Genomic DNA, 14,053 nt, shown 5'->3' with positions numbered 1-14,053 from the left:
TAAGTTTGGTAAAATTCAATAATAAAGCAGTTGGCTTTTCTTTGTTGGGAGAGTTTTCATTACTGATTAAATCTTGTTAATGAAGAAAAAACTTGTTCTCTTCAGGTTTTCTATTTCTTCCTGGTATAATCTTGGTAGGTTGTATATGTCCAGGAACTTATGCATTTCCTGTCGGTTTTCCAATTTGTTGATGTATAGTTGTTCATAAAAGTCTCAGATGATCCTTTCTGTTTCTTTGATATCAGTTGTAATGTCTCCTTTACCTTTCTGATCTTATTTCAGTTTTTCTCCTTTTTTCTTGTTAGTCTAGCTAGAAATTAAACAATATGTTTTTATCTATGTTTTATCTTTATCTATAGATTTTTATCTTTTCAGTGAACCAATTTTCTTGTGTTATTTATTAGTCTCTATCTTGTTTAGTTCTGCTCTGATCTTTTTTATTTTTCTTTTTCTACTGATTTTGGGTTTTGTTTGTTGCTTTTCTAGTTCCTTCAGGTGCATTGTTGTTTATTTGAAATCTTCTTTTCTGATGTACAAAAAAGTACTTCTTAGCACTGCTTTGGCTGTATCCCATTGGTTTTAGTATGTTGTATTTCCATTTTCATTTGTTTCCATTTTTTTATTTCCTTCTTAATTTCTTCTTTGATTCAGGGGTCATTGAGGAACATATTGTTTAATTTCCCTGTATGTGTACATTTTCCATAGTAACTCTTGGTATGAACTTCTAGTTTTCTTCCTTTGTGGTCTGAGAAGATACTTGATATGATTTTTTAAAAATTTGTTGAGAGTTGTTTTGTGGCCTAACACATATGGTCAATCCTGGAGAATATTCCATGTGCTGATGAGAAGCGTACATATTTTGTAACTGTTGAATAAAATGTTCTGTAAATGGCTGTTAGGTCCATTTGGTCTGCAGTGCAGTTTAAATCCAATGTTTCTTTGTTGATTTTCTATCTAGATTATCTGTCCAATGCTGAGAAGGAAAAGTATTGAAGTCTCCAACTATTATTGTATTTAAGTCTGTCTCTCCATTTATATATAATAATATTTGCTCTGTGTGTGTGTGTATGTGTGTTTCAGTGTTGGCTGCATACATATTTAGAGCTGTTAGACCCTCTTGCTGAATTGATCCCTTCATCATTATATAATTACCTTCCTTGTCTCTTTTTAGTTTTGTATTTAAATTCTATTTTACCTGATATAAATATAGTTACTCCTATTCACTGTTGGTTTCTATTTGTGCAGCAAATATTTTTCTATCCCTTTAGTTTGTTTATTGTACCTTTACAGGTGAAGTGAGTCTTATAGGAAGCATATAGTTGTGTCATGTCTTTTTAATATATTCAAGCTGTCTGTATCTTTTAAATGGGGAATTTAATCCATTTACATTCACGGTTATTATTGTTAGATGAGGATTTATTTCGGGTTTTTTTTTGTTACATGTTTTAAGTTTGTTTTGTATATCCTTTATTCTTTTCTTCTTCTCTTACTGTTTATCATTGTAGTTTGTTGGGTTTCTATAGTAGTAACATTTGACTCCTTTCTCTTTCTCTTACTGTGTGTCTGCTCTACCAGTGAGTTTTATAGTTTATGTGTTTTCATGATGGTAGGTATCATCCTTTTGCTTCCAGATCTAGGACTTCCTTAAATATTTCTTGTAGGACCAATCTAGTGGTGATGAATTCCCTCAGTTTTTGCTTATCTGGGAAACACTTTATTTCTTTATTTTGCCTTCATTTTTGAAAAGAAGCTTTTCTGGGTACAGTAGTCTTGGCCGACAGTGGTTTTTATCTTTCAGTAGTTTGAATGTATCATCCTATTCTCTCCTATCTTGTAAAAAGAAAAATCCAGTGTTAGTCTGATGGGATTCCCTTATATGTGACTTGACACTTTTGCTGTTTTTAGAATTCTTTCTTTGACTCTTAACAGTGACTATAATGTGGCTTGAAAACCTTTTTGGATTGTATCTATTTAAGAACCTTTTGAGATTCCTGTATCTGAATGTCCAAGTCTCTTGTAAGATTTGGGAAGTATTGGCCGGGTGCGGTGGCTCAAGCCTGTAATCCCAGCACTTTGGGAGGCTGAGACGGGTGGATCATGAGGTCAGGAGATCGAGACTATCCTGGCTAACACGGTGAAACCCCGTCTCTACTAAAAAATACAAAAAATTAGCTGGGCGAGGTGGTGGGTGCCTGTAGTCCCAGCTACTCGGGAGGCTGAGGCAGGAGAATGGCGTAAACCCGGGAGGCGGAGCTTGCAGTGAGCTGAGATCCCGCCATGGCACTCCAGCCTGGGTGACAGAGCGAGACTCTGTCTCAAAAAAAATAAAAAATAAAAAAAAAAAAAAAAGGATTTGGGAAGTATTCAGCTATTATTTTGTTAAATAGGTTTTCTATATCTTTGCCCATATTGTCTCCTTCTGGGACTCTGAAAATTCAAATATTTGATAGATTTATGGTGTCAAAACCTGTCTTCCAGTTCTTAGATTATTTCTTGTATTTGATCTAATCTGTTGGTTAAACCCTCAGTTGTATTTTTTATTTCATTCATTGAATTCTTCAGTTTCAGAATTTTTAAAATGATGTCTCTGTTGAATTTCTCATTCAGATCATGAATTGTGTTTCTGATTGTTTTAAAATTTTTATCTGTATCCCATTTAGCTTCTTTAATATTATTATTTTGAATCCTTTTTCAGGCATTTTACAGATTTCTTTTTCATTGGAATCTGTTGCTGGAGAATTATTATGTTCTTTTGGCAGTATCATGTTTCCTTGCCTTTTCATGTTTCTTGTGTCTTTCTGTTGATATCTGGTGTAACAGTTGTTTCTTCCAGTTTTATAGATTGGTTTTCATAGAGTAAGACATTTTCCTAAAGATGTACCTATAGTGTTGGTTGGGTAGGTTGATTTGGCTTTGATTCTGGTTGGGCACACTCATGTAGTCATCATATGATTTCATTGGCTGTCATCAGAATTAGTGGTGCCTGTTAATTCCTCAGTTGCTTGGGCTGCAGTTGTTAGCGAGAGCTATAGTGAGGCTTTGCTGAGGATGGGAATGTCAGGAGGGCTGGTCTTTAGGCAGCAATAGTGGTGGTAGTGGGCTGGATGTGCACCACATATGCAGGCACTGGTGGTAAGTGCATGCAGGCTGACCCTTGGACCTCCCGGTTGCTTGTTCAGGGACCAGCAGTGGCAGTGGTTGGTGGGTGGGTGGGTCCTTGGGCAGCATGTATGATGTTAGCAATGACGGTAGCAGTGTTGGGACAACCTAGAGGCCCCTAAGCAGTACATTCTGGCACCAATGGTGTGGCAGTCTCGGCAAGCCAGTTTACTGTCTCCCAGGTGGCACATGTATGTTGATGTTGGCAACAGTACTGGCAGCAGGCTGGGTGGGTCTGATGTCATGCTCTCAAAAGGCATGTGCAGGTGCTAGTGTTGGGTGGGATGGGTTGATCCCCACGTCCCCAAATGGTGTGCTTGTGCAGTGGAAGCAGTGGCAGTGGGCAGAACAGACCTATCTTCAGGTTTCTTTATGGTACATGCAGTCACTGGCAGTGGGCACGGCAGGCCTGTTTTCAAGTCCCTCTTTCCCCCCACCACAATGGTGTATGTAGGCACCAGTGACGGTGATGGGATGAGTCAGTCCCCAGGACCCCAGATAGTATACTCAGATGCCAGTGACCAGGGGAGACCTATTCAGAGGCCCCTCAGTGGTACATGTGGGCACCAGCAGTGGTGGCCAGGTAGGCCTGTCCTGAAGCTCCTTAATATTTCACTCAACCACAGGCTGTGGCAGACAAGCAGATCAATCCTCAGGGCCCTGGACAGTGCACTCATGCAGCAGTGGGTAGGGTGGGCCTGTCCTTAGGCCTTAGGATGGTGCCCAGGTTGGCTGGTTTCTGGGCTGCTCAAAGGTATGTGCAAGTGCACATTGGCTTTGCTGCTGGGAGCAAGGAAGGGCTGCTATCAGTGACAGCGGACCCAGAAAATTGGCTCTCAGGCTCTGGTGAGCACACACTTTGGTTCTGGCTCCCATTGTCCCACAGGCAGCCTCCCCATTACACATCACTGCCCATTTTCCAGGTGCAGGACAGTATGTGGGCTAGAGTGCTGCAAACCTGGGTATACCACTGAGTCTAGCCAGTGCCCCAGTACTACAGCCCTCTGGGCTGATGTTGGGGGAAATGTCAGCAAAGCTCCAGTGATGTGGACATTCAGGAGCTGTTGTGCCCCAGGGAAGGATATCATTTGTTGTGACTGGGCTCTCAAAATGATATCATGCTACAGCTGCTTGAGTCTTGGGGGATGTGGTTTGCAGTGCAAACTACCTGTCTGGAACAGTGCCACTGCATGGACTCCAAGAAGTCCCTATACTAGTCTCAGGGTCCATAAGGACTGAGGAACTCTCCTGTGGCTAAGACTGTAGGAGTCCATCATGGGAGAGTAGACTGCTATAGACCTCTCACTTTAACCTTTTCCCTTCACTGGTGAGTTTCTCCTGGCTCTTTGCCAATCCTGGCTGGCTGGCAACTTTTCTTCCCTCTCCTTCTGTGACTCAGAGGTTCCCTGTCACTTCCCTCTGAATTCTAGTGTTCTCTCTTAAGAGCTGTATTCAGTATGTGATTATCTACTTGATATTCTGGTCCTTCTTTGTGGAGGAGGTGAGTGCTGGTGCCTCTGGTTAGCCATCTTGAAAGCCTCCTTCCCACTGTGAATAATTTCCAGAAAAATATAAATGGCTAAAATTGACATAAGAACTAAAAAAAAAATTAGTTCAGTAACCCCACAGAGAAAATTCAAAAAGTAGTCAAAAATAGAACTCCTGAAAGGAAGCACTTGTTTTTACTTATGAGTTCTACAAAACCTTCAAAAACATGTAATTCCTACAAGCCTATTCTAACATGAGAATATATGACAAGACAAGTAAATTCTTAATTTGGTAAAATAAAATATCGATTCTTTCCATATATTTTCACTTTTAAAGTGATGATTCATTGTTCTGACCTAATATAAAAAAGACTGTGGAACATTTATATGGACGTTAACAACTGATTACTAAAATTTTTATTTCTATTAATGTAACTCTGAGATAAGTTATTTAACATACTTCCTTATCTTGAAAGTTACATTCATTCTCCTCAAAGCTACAAAATATGATGCTTCTAAAATATAAACACAGTATTAGAAACAATATTTTTCCCCAGTTCTTAAAGCAGTTGATCAGATTTGTCCAAAGGGAAATGTTATTTTAAAATAAGCACAAAGAGGATTGTATCAATATTTTACACATTTATGTTTAGCTGAAATAGCATGAATTTGAATGTGTTGAAGGCAACTTTGACCAAGGTTTAAACCTGTAAAACTGTAGAATATGAATAAAAATGTTCAATTATCAATGGATTTGAACTAATCAAAGCATCATACAGGACAAGAACACAGTAATTATAAATACGTATAAGCTGTTGCATGTCTTTGTTAGTGCTTCCATATCTCATAGAAACCTATCAATCTTAGGAACATTTCACAAATTAGAAAAGGTTATAACAATATCAATATGTTATAGTACTTATAATTATCTGTCAATAACTGATCCAAAGTATGATTTAAGATGAAACTCCATTCAATATTTTTTTAGTTTTAAAACTTTTTTGCTGTAAATTTGCATATTCATTCTGGTAGCACATTCAAAAGTCTTCTGTGAAAGGTAATGAAGTCCTAGGAACAGCAAGTTTTTTATTTTAGATCTTACATGTATAGGCAGAATATGTGTAAATTTTGAAATCTGGATCATGTCCAGAGACTGTCAGTTTGTCATCTTTTGTTGACTGGAAGCCAATTTCATTTAATAGTGCTAAATGATGATGCTAATATAAGTCAAATTGGCAAATGATAAATTATAAAATTGTCATTGAGAATGACAGAAACTAAGTGGTGTTCATTCTTCTGAATATCTTTCTGAAAACTTGATTCCAAGTTAGTAACACTTTTATAACTTAACCATCTATCAACTAAGTAACACTGGTTGGGTTGAAGTACAAGTTGAAAATTGTCAATATGACACTTTTCAAATCAATTATATATATTGTCCATTTAGACTTGTGATATGACATTTTAATTTTATACAGTGACTCCAAAAAAGGGCCAACAAATAAAAAACACTAAACATCTTACAACGTTTTATCGTGCCTTTCTCCAAGATGCATGATTCTTTTACATTTTTAATTGACAGATAACAATTGTGTATATTTATGGGGTACAATGTGATGTGTGTATATTTGTGGGGTACAATGTGACGTTCTGATCTATATATACATTGCAGAAAGATTCCCTTGAGCTAATTAACACATTGTTACCTTACCAATTTATTTTTTGTGATCATAACATTAAAAATCTTTTTTGAAGGCCAGGAACAGTGACTTATACCTGTAATCCCATCACTTTGGGAGGCTGAGGTGGGAGGATTACTTGAGCCCAGGAGTTTGAAACCAGCCTGGGCAACATGACAAATTTGTCTCTAAAATAAATAAACAAATAAATACAAAACTAACCAAGTGGGGTGGCATGTGCTTGTAGTCCTACTACTTGGGAGGCTGAGATGGGAGGATCACCTGAGCCCTGGAGGTCGAGGTTGCAGTGAGCCATGGTCATGCCACTGTACTGCAGCCTGGGTGACAGAGTGAGATCCTGTTTCACAAAATAAAATAAAAAGATAAAAAATAAAAATCTATTTTGAAATATACAATACATTGTTATTAACGGTGGTCATCATATAGTGTTAAAGATCACTAAACTTATTCCTACAGTCTAGCTGAAACTTTGTATGTTTTGATCAGCATCTTCCCTTTCCCCACCACCATAACCTCCAGCCTCTGTCATCACCTTCCTGTTTCTCTGAAATCAACTTTTTAAAAATTCCATATATAACAAGTGAGATCATACAGTATCTGTCTTTCTGTGCCTGGCTTCTTTCACTTAGCATAATGTCCTCTAGTTCCATCCATATTGTCACAAATGAAAAACTTTTCTTATTTTTAAAGGCTGTATATAATATCTCATTGTGCAGATATACCACATTGCCTTTATCGATTCATCCACTGATGGACACTTAGGTTGCTCCATAACTTGGCTATTGTGAAAAATCTTGAAATATATGGGAGTACCAACGTCTGCTTGACGTATCAATTTCAATTCCTTTGAATATATACCCAGAAGTGCGATTGCTAGATCATATGGTATTTTTAGTTTTTTTAAGAAACCTCCATGCTGTTTTCCAAAATGGCTGTACTAATTTGCATTCCCAGCAGCAGTATACACAGGTTCCCTTCTCCTCATATCCTCACCAACACTTATTCTTTTTCTCTTTTTTGACATTAGTAGCTATTCTAACAGGCATGAGGTGATATCTCACTGTGGTTTAAATTTGCATTTTCTTGGTGACTAGAGATGTTGAGTGTTTTTCATATATCTGTTGGCATCTCTTTCTCTTATTTTGAGAAATGTCTGCTCAGATACTTTTACCATCTATCTATCTCTGTCTATCATCTATCTCTATCTTATACCATCTATCTCTCTTATTTTGAGAAATGTCTGCTCAGATACTGTAATTGAGTTTTCTTACTATTGAGTTGTTTGAATTCTTTATATATTTTGGATATTGGCCCCTTATCAGATGTATGGTTTGTAAATATCTTCTCCTAACACATGGTTTATCTCTTCACTGTTACTTCTTTCTTTTGCTGTCCATAATCTTTTTCATTCATTGCAGTCTCATTTATCTATTTTTGCTTTTACTGCTTGTGCTTTTGGAGTACTAGCCAATAAATCATTGCCCAGGCAAATGTTGAGGAGCTTTTCCCTCCTCCACAAGTTTCACATCTTGTGCTTAACATAATATCTTTTATCCATTTTGAGTTGATTTTTTTTTTTTTTTTTTTTTTTTTGCCTAATTATTTCAAGATACTTTATTTGAAAAACAGGTCACAACACTAAGCTTTTGGCCCATTCTGCCATTGTACAAGCTACAAATGCTTGTTCAGCAGCTGAGGGGCACTCTTGAGTAGCGTGTCTGAAGAGTGAATAAAAATCCATATAAAACAAATATTCAAATAGTTTCCATAGGAACACAGATAAGTGTGACCCATATCCTAGCCTTCCATATGGCTGCATCGCGCCGACCCTACTCTTACAAAGACATTTCAAAACTAGCAGTAATTAAGTTACATGGTCCCCCCAAATTCCTTAATTTAAGCTAAACTTGTAGTTAACAGCTACCAGGGTGATATCTACACATTAATACCAGCTGAAGCACAGGCTGCTGGGTGGCATTTCATCCCACTCTCCCAGGCACAAGACACAGGCAGGGTGCTGATGTCCTGTTCCTCTACTTCGGGTGGGAAGTCGGGGTTCTGGAATTGCTGTATGAGTTGCCACGCAGGCCCTGACATCACATAGTAGATCACCAGCCTCTGGAAGCCATTGAATGTAGAGGCAGCAGCAACAGTGTAAGCGCCCATGTTTTCAAAGAGCATCCAATCACCCACATGCATTTTGGGCAGGTCACAGCGCTCAACAATCCGATCAAGGCCATCACATATTGGTCCCCATATGCTAGATGAATAATACTTCTTATCTGGTTTAGGTCTCTTTTGCAGAAGGGGCTTTACATGTACATGATCATACAGTATGCAATTAAATGATCCATAGACGCCATCATTCACATAATACATAAAGGTCTGTTCACTCGACTCATCTTCATCATCAGAGCCAGTCTGTTCCTTTAATACAATTTTCTTGGAGATGATATTAACCGCAAGTGTGAAAGCTGATGCAACATAGTATCTGCCAGGCTTAGCTATGATTCTCACTCCAGAGTCTGACAGAAAATATCTGTCCAACGCTGGGTTGATTATGCTGGTGATCTCTTCAAATTTAAGCTTCACATCCTCAGATCCAGGAAAGCCACCGCCAATATCAAGCAGATACATGCTGAAACCAACCTCAGCCCCCATGTCAAAAACACAGCGGGTATCAGAGATTGCCTGCACGAAGGTCTCAGGATCGGTACAGCCGCTTCCTACGTGGAAGCTGACACCAACAACATCGATATTCACCTCTTTTGCCCTTTCCAAAAGGAGCCTGCTATTTCTGAGCGTGGCACCGAATTTAACACTGAGACGACAGACTGCTTTGGAATCATCAGTGGCAATCTGCAAAACCAACTTTGCTTTTGGATGTGCTCTGGCAACTTTCATCAACTCAACTTCACTATCAAAAGTCATCATCTGGACTCCATTATTAGCAGCATACTTAGTTTGAGATACTTGTTTACAAGGATTTGCATAGATAATCCTCTCTGGAGGCACCCTCAGACTCTGCACCAACTGTATTTCAGTCTTGCTAGCACAGTCAAATCCTGTCCCCACAGCAGCAAGGGTCTTCACGATGGCTTTGCTATCATTACATTTGACTGCATAAAAGGGGGTGACACGAGGGAGAGCGTTTAACCACCTCAGATGTTTCTTTAGAATGTCTCCCAGGTCTGCCACATAGAAGGCATCCTTATCATCAGAAAAAGAAACTTCATTAATTTTTTGGTCCAGAATGCCCTTGGCAGTAAAACCTTCATCGAGGAAGTGGCAGTCAAATTCTTCATTACCAAAGTTGTTCATGATTTCTTGATGTTCCTATGGAAAACTGAGAGATGGAATTGAAAGAAATATTTCCAGCTTCTCACAAAGGCAACTCTCCAGGAATTCCAAATCCCTCTGCGTGTGCCCTTGGAGCAGTAGTGACAATCTCTGAGCGCCCGGGCGCCATGGGCCAGCCCAATGGGGAAGCGCAGACGCCGGAGTCTGAGCCGCAGCCGCAGGAGCCCTCGGCCGCCGCGCCCGTTAGCGCCTCGCTCCCGCCAGCCTGAGACGCCGGCCTGAGGTGGCGCCGGAGTTCTGGCAGAGGGGCTACAGGAGGGACTGACCTTGAGTTGATTTTTATATGTGGTTTGATGTAAGGGTCCAATTTTATTATTCTGCACATGAATATCCAGTTTTCCCAACACCATTTATTAAATACATTGGAAAGGATAATAAATTGTTCTTTCCCCATTGCATGTTCTTGGCCACTTTGTTGAAAATCAACTGACCATAAATACTTGGATTTATATCTGGGCTTTCTATCCTGTACCATTCTTCAGAGTGTCTGTTTTTATACCAGTACCATGCTGCTTTGTTTCAACAGCTTTATAATATATTTTGAAGTTACTGTGTTGCCTCCAGCTTTGTTCCTTTTATGCAAGATTGTTGGCTCTCTAGGGTATTATCTGGTTCCATATTAATTTTAGGACTGTTTTTTCTCTTTTGCTAAAAAAAAAAAGACATTGGAATTTTGATAGGAATTGCATTTAATTAGTAAATTACTTTGAGTAGTATGAACATTTTAACACTATTGTTTCTACTAATCCATGAATATGGGATATCTTTCCATTTATTTTTAAATTTGTGTGTGTGTGTGTGTGTGTATGTATGTATGTATGTATGTACACTCTGTTGCCCAGGCTGGAGTGCAGTGGAGTGATCTCGGCTCACTGCAACCTCCACCCACCGATCAAATGATTTTCCTGCCTCATCCTCCCGAGTAGCTGGGATTACAGGCGCCTGCCACCGCACCCAGCTAATTTTTGTATTTTTAGTAGAGACGGGGTTTTGCCATCTTGGCCAGGCTAGTCTTGAACTCCTGACCTCGTGACCCACCTGCCTCAGTGTCCCAAAGTGCTGGGATTACAGGTGTGAGCCACTGCGCCCAGTCAATATCTTTCCATTTATTTGTGTCGTCTTTAATTTCTTTCATCAATGTTTTATAGTTTTCAGTGTATAGGTTTTTCATCTGTTTGGTTAAATTTGCTCCTATGTGTTTTCTTTTTTGGTGCTAGTATAAATGGAATTGTTTTCTTAATTTATTTTTTGGATAATTCATTGTTAGTGTATTGAACGAGTACTGATTTTTGTATGTTGATTTTATAACCTGCAACTTTACTGATTTTATAAGCTGCAAAATCAACCACATGTTGGTTTTGCAACCTACAAATTTATCAGTTCGAACAATTTTTTTGTTTTTTCTGTAAGATTGTGTCATCAGCAAACAGAATTTCACATTTTCCTTTCCTATAAGGATACTTTTAATTTCTTTTCCATGTATAATTGCACTGGCTAGGATTTCCAGTACTGTGTTGAATACAAGTGATAAGAGTAGATATCCTTGTCTTATTCCTGATCTTAGAGGAAAAATTTTCAACTTTTAACAAATGAGTATGATGTTTGCTGTGGGCTTATCATATATGGCCTTTATTGTGTTGAGGTATATTCCTTCCATATTTTTTTAGTTTTTATCGTGACCAGATGTTGAATTTTGTCAGATGCTTTTTCTACATCTATTGAGATGGTCATGCAGTTTTTGTCCTTTATCTTGTTAATACAGTGTATCACACATTGATTTATGTATGTTGAACCATACTTGAATTTCTGGGATAAATACCACTTCATCATGGTGAATGATCTTTTTTAATGTGCCATTGAATTTGGTTTGATGGTATTTTGTTGAGTATTTTTGCATCTATGTTCATCAGGGACACTGGGCTGTAATTTTCTTTTATTGTAGTGTCTCTGTCTTGCTGGTATCAGGGTAATGCTGGCCTCACAGTGAATTTGTTGGAAGGGCTTGAAAAGGATTGCTTTTACTTTTTCTTTCAGTGTTTGATATAATTCAGCAGTGAAACCATCAGATCCTAGGCTTATCTGATTATTTATTCTGTCTCCTTACTCATTATTGGTCTCTTCAGATTTTCTATTTCTTTTTTTCCTGACTTATTCTTAGTAGACTGCATGTTTCTTTGAGCTCATTCATTTCTTCTAGGTTATCCAAGTTGTTGGTATATAGTTGTTCATAGTACTAGTAGTATGTTGTGATTATTTGTATTTCTGTGGTATACACTTACAATGTCTCCTCTTTTATTTCTGATTTTATTTGAATCTTCTCTTTTTCTCTTTGTTAGTCTACTGAAAGGTTAGTCAGTTTTGTTTATCTTTTCAAAAACCAACTTTTAGTTTTCTTGATCTCTTCTATTATTTTTCTAGTATCTAATTTGTTTCTTTTTTCTCTTTATTATTTCCTTCCAAGTTTGGGCTTATTCTTCTTTTTCTAGTTCTTTGAGGTATAATGTTAGATTGTTTATTTGAGATATTCTTTTCTGAAGTAGGCACTTTTTACCATATACTCTCTTAGGACTACTTTTGCTGCATCTTATACGTTTTGGTATATTGTGTTTTCATTTTTGTTTGTCACAAGGTATTTTTAAATTTCATCTTTGGCCAATTGGTTGTTCAGAAAGATGCTTCATTTATACATATTTGTGAATTTTCCAAGATTGTTCCTGTTACTGATTTATAGTTTCATGCCATTGTGGTCAGAAAATACATGATTTCAGTCTTCCTAAATTTGTTGAGACTTGTTTTGTGGCCCAGCATATAATATGTTCTGAAGAATGTTCAACGTACACTGGAAAAGAATTTATATTCTGTTTCTGTTGGATGCTAATGCTGTAAAATATCTGTTAGGTCCCTTTTTTTAATTGTAGTTTAAATTGATGTCTCCTCATTGATTTTCTCTTCTTTAGATGATCCAGTGTTGAAAGTGGGGGTAATGAAGTCTGCTATTATTGTATTGCAATCTCTCTCTCCCTTCAAACTTATTAATATTTGCTTCATGTATTCATGGGCTCCAATGTTTAGTGCAAATATATTTACCATTGTTATAACTTCTTGATGAACTGAACCCTTTATCACTATAAGATGACCTTCTTTTTCTCTTTTCATAGCGGGGTTTCACCATGTTAGCCAGGATGGTCTTGATCTCCTGACCTCGTGATCCACCCACCTCGGCCTCCCAAAGTGCTGGGATTACAGGTGTGAGCCACCATGCCCAGCCTTTTTACTGAAAGTATATCTTGTCTGATGGAAGTATAGCTATCTCCAATCTTTCCGTTTCTATTTGAATGGAATATCTTTTTCCATCCATTTACTTTGAGTCTGTGTGTCCTCAGAGGTGAAATGAGCCTCGTATGCACAGCATATAGTTGGATCTTCCAAACAAGTGATTCTAAACAAGTAACATATAGTAACATAGTCCACTAGTCTGTTAGAACCATGATACCTAGGCATCTGGCCAGGGGTACATCCATCTTTTACAGGGCCTGAAGCTGATATAATTTGAGGAATTTTTTTTTAAGAAAAAGAATTTAAATTTTCAGATACAAAATTAGATACCACAAAGGACTTCTGCAAGTAAGAGGTAATGAAGCTTAAGCTTCATTAGCTTCATGGAAAATTCATCTCAGTATCTGGCACACAGTAAACGTTGCAGTTATTTGTGGAATTATTTTTGATTAGCTAATATCTGTTGATTAAAACTAATGTTACAATGAGTATGACTACCCTGCTTGTGGGCCACTTGCTTGCAATTTCTTCAGTATATTTAGACTTAACAGTACCTTAGCATTAGTCTCAATGAGCTTACTCCATGTCCATTATTCCTGTATGTGCTAGCCTACCCAGGTAAAGGACATAAAAATGAAATATACAGCCAAATGGGTTTTATTTTCTTGATTCATTTAGACTATGACCATTTCCCAGATATTTGTTGTCTTAATCCGTTTTCTGCTGCTACAACAGCATACCACAGACTGGGTAACTTATAAAGAAAACAGATTTATTCAGTTAACAGCTCTAGAGGCTGGGAAGTCCAAGAGCTTGGTGCTGGGATCTGGTAAGAGTGATCCCATGGTGAAGGGTGGAAGGCAGAGTAAACACATGAGACAGAGAAAGGAAATTGGACCAAACTCACTTTTACAACAAACCCATTCTTTTGATAACTAACCCACTCCTGTGATAACAGCATTAATCTATTCATGATGGCAGAGCCCTCATGACCTAATCCTCTCTTAAGGGCCCCACCTTCCAATACCATTGCACTGGCAATTAAGTTTCAACATGTGTTTTGGTGGGACA

The 14,053-nt window shown here is 38.0% G+C and overlaps 1 protein-coding gene and 1 pseudogene across 3 annotated transcripts in view; one reads left to right on the top strand and one right to left on the bottom strand.

Moving 5' to 3' along the window:
- WDPCP (WD repeat containing planar cell polarity effector) overlaps positions 1 to 14,053 on the top strand; it is a 491,319-nt gene that overhangs the window by 322,195 nt on the left and 155,071 nt on the right. The gene's annotated exons all lie outside the window — the stretch shown is intronic.
- LOC103220173 (ornithine decarboxylase pseudogene) lies at positions 7,911 to 9,830 on the bottom strand (annotated as a pseudogene). Its single transcript, XR_012095331.1, has one exon. The product of XR_012095331.1 is annotated as an ornithine decarboxylase pseudogene (transcript).

This window comes from Chlorocebus sabaeus, chromosome 14 (genome assembly GCF_047675955.1).
Source record: "Chlorocebus sabaeus isolate Y175 chromosome 14, mChlSab1.0.hap1, whole genome shotgun sequence".
Lineage (NCBI taxonomy): Eukaryota > Metazoa > Chordata > Mammalia > Primates > Cercopithecidae > Chlorocebus > Chlorocebus sabaeus.
This window is presented reverse-complemented; position numbering and strand designations above follow the sequence as displayed.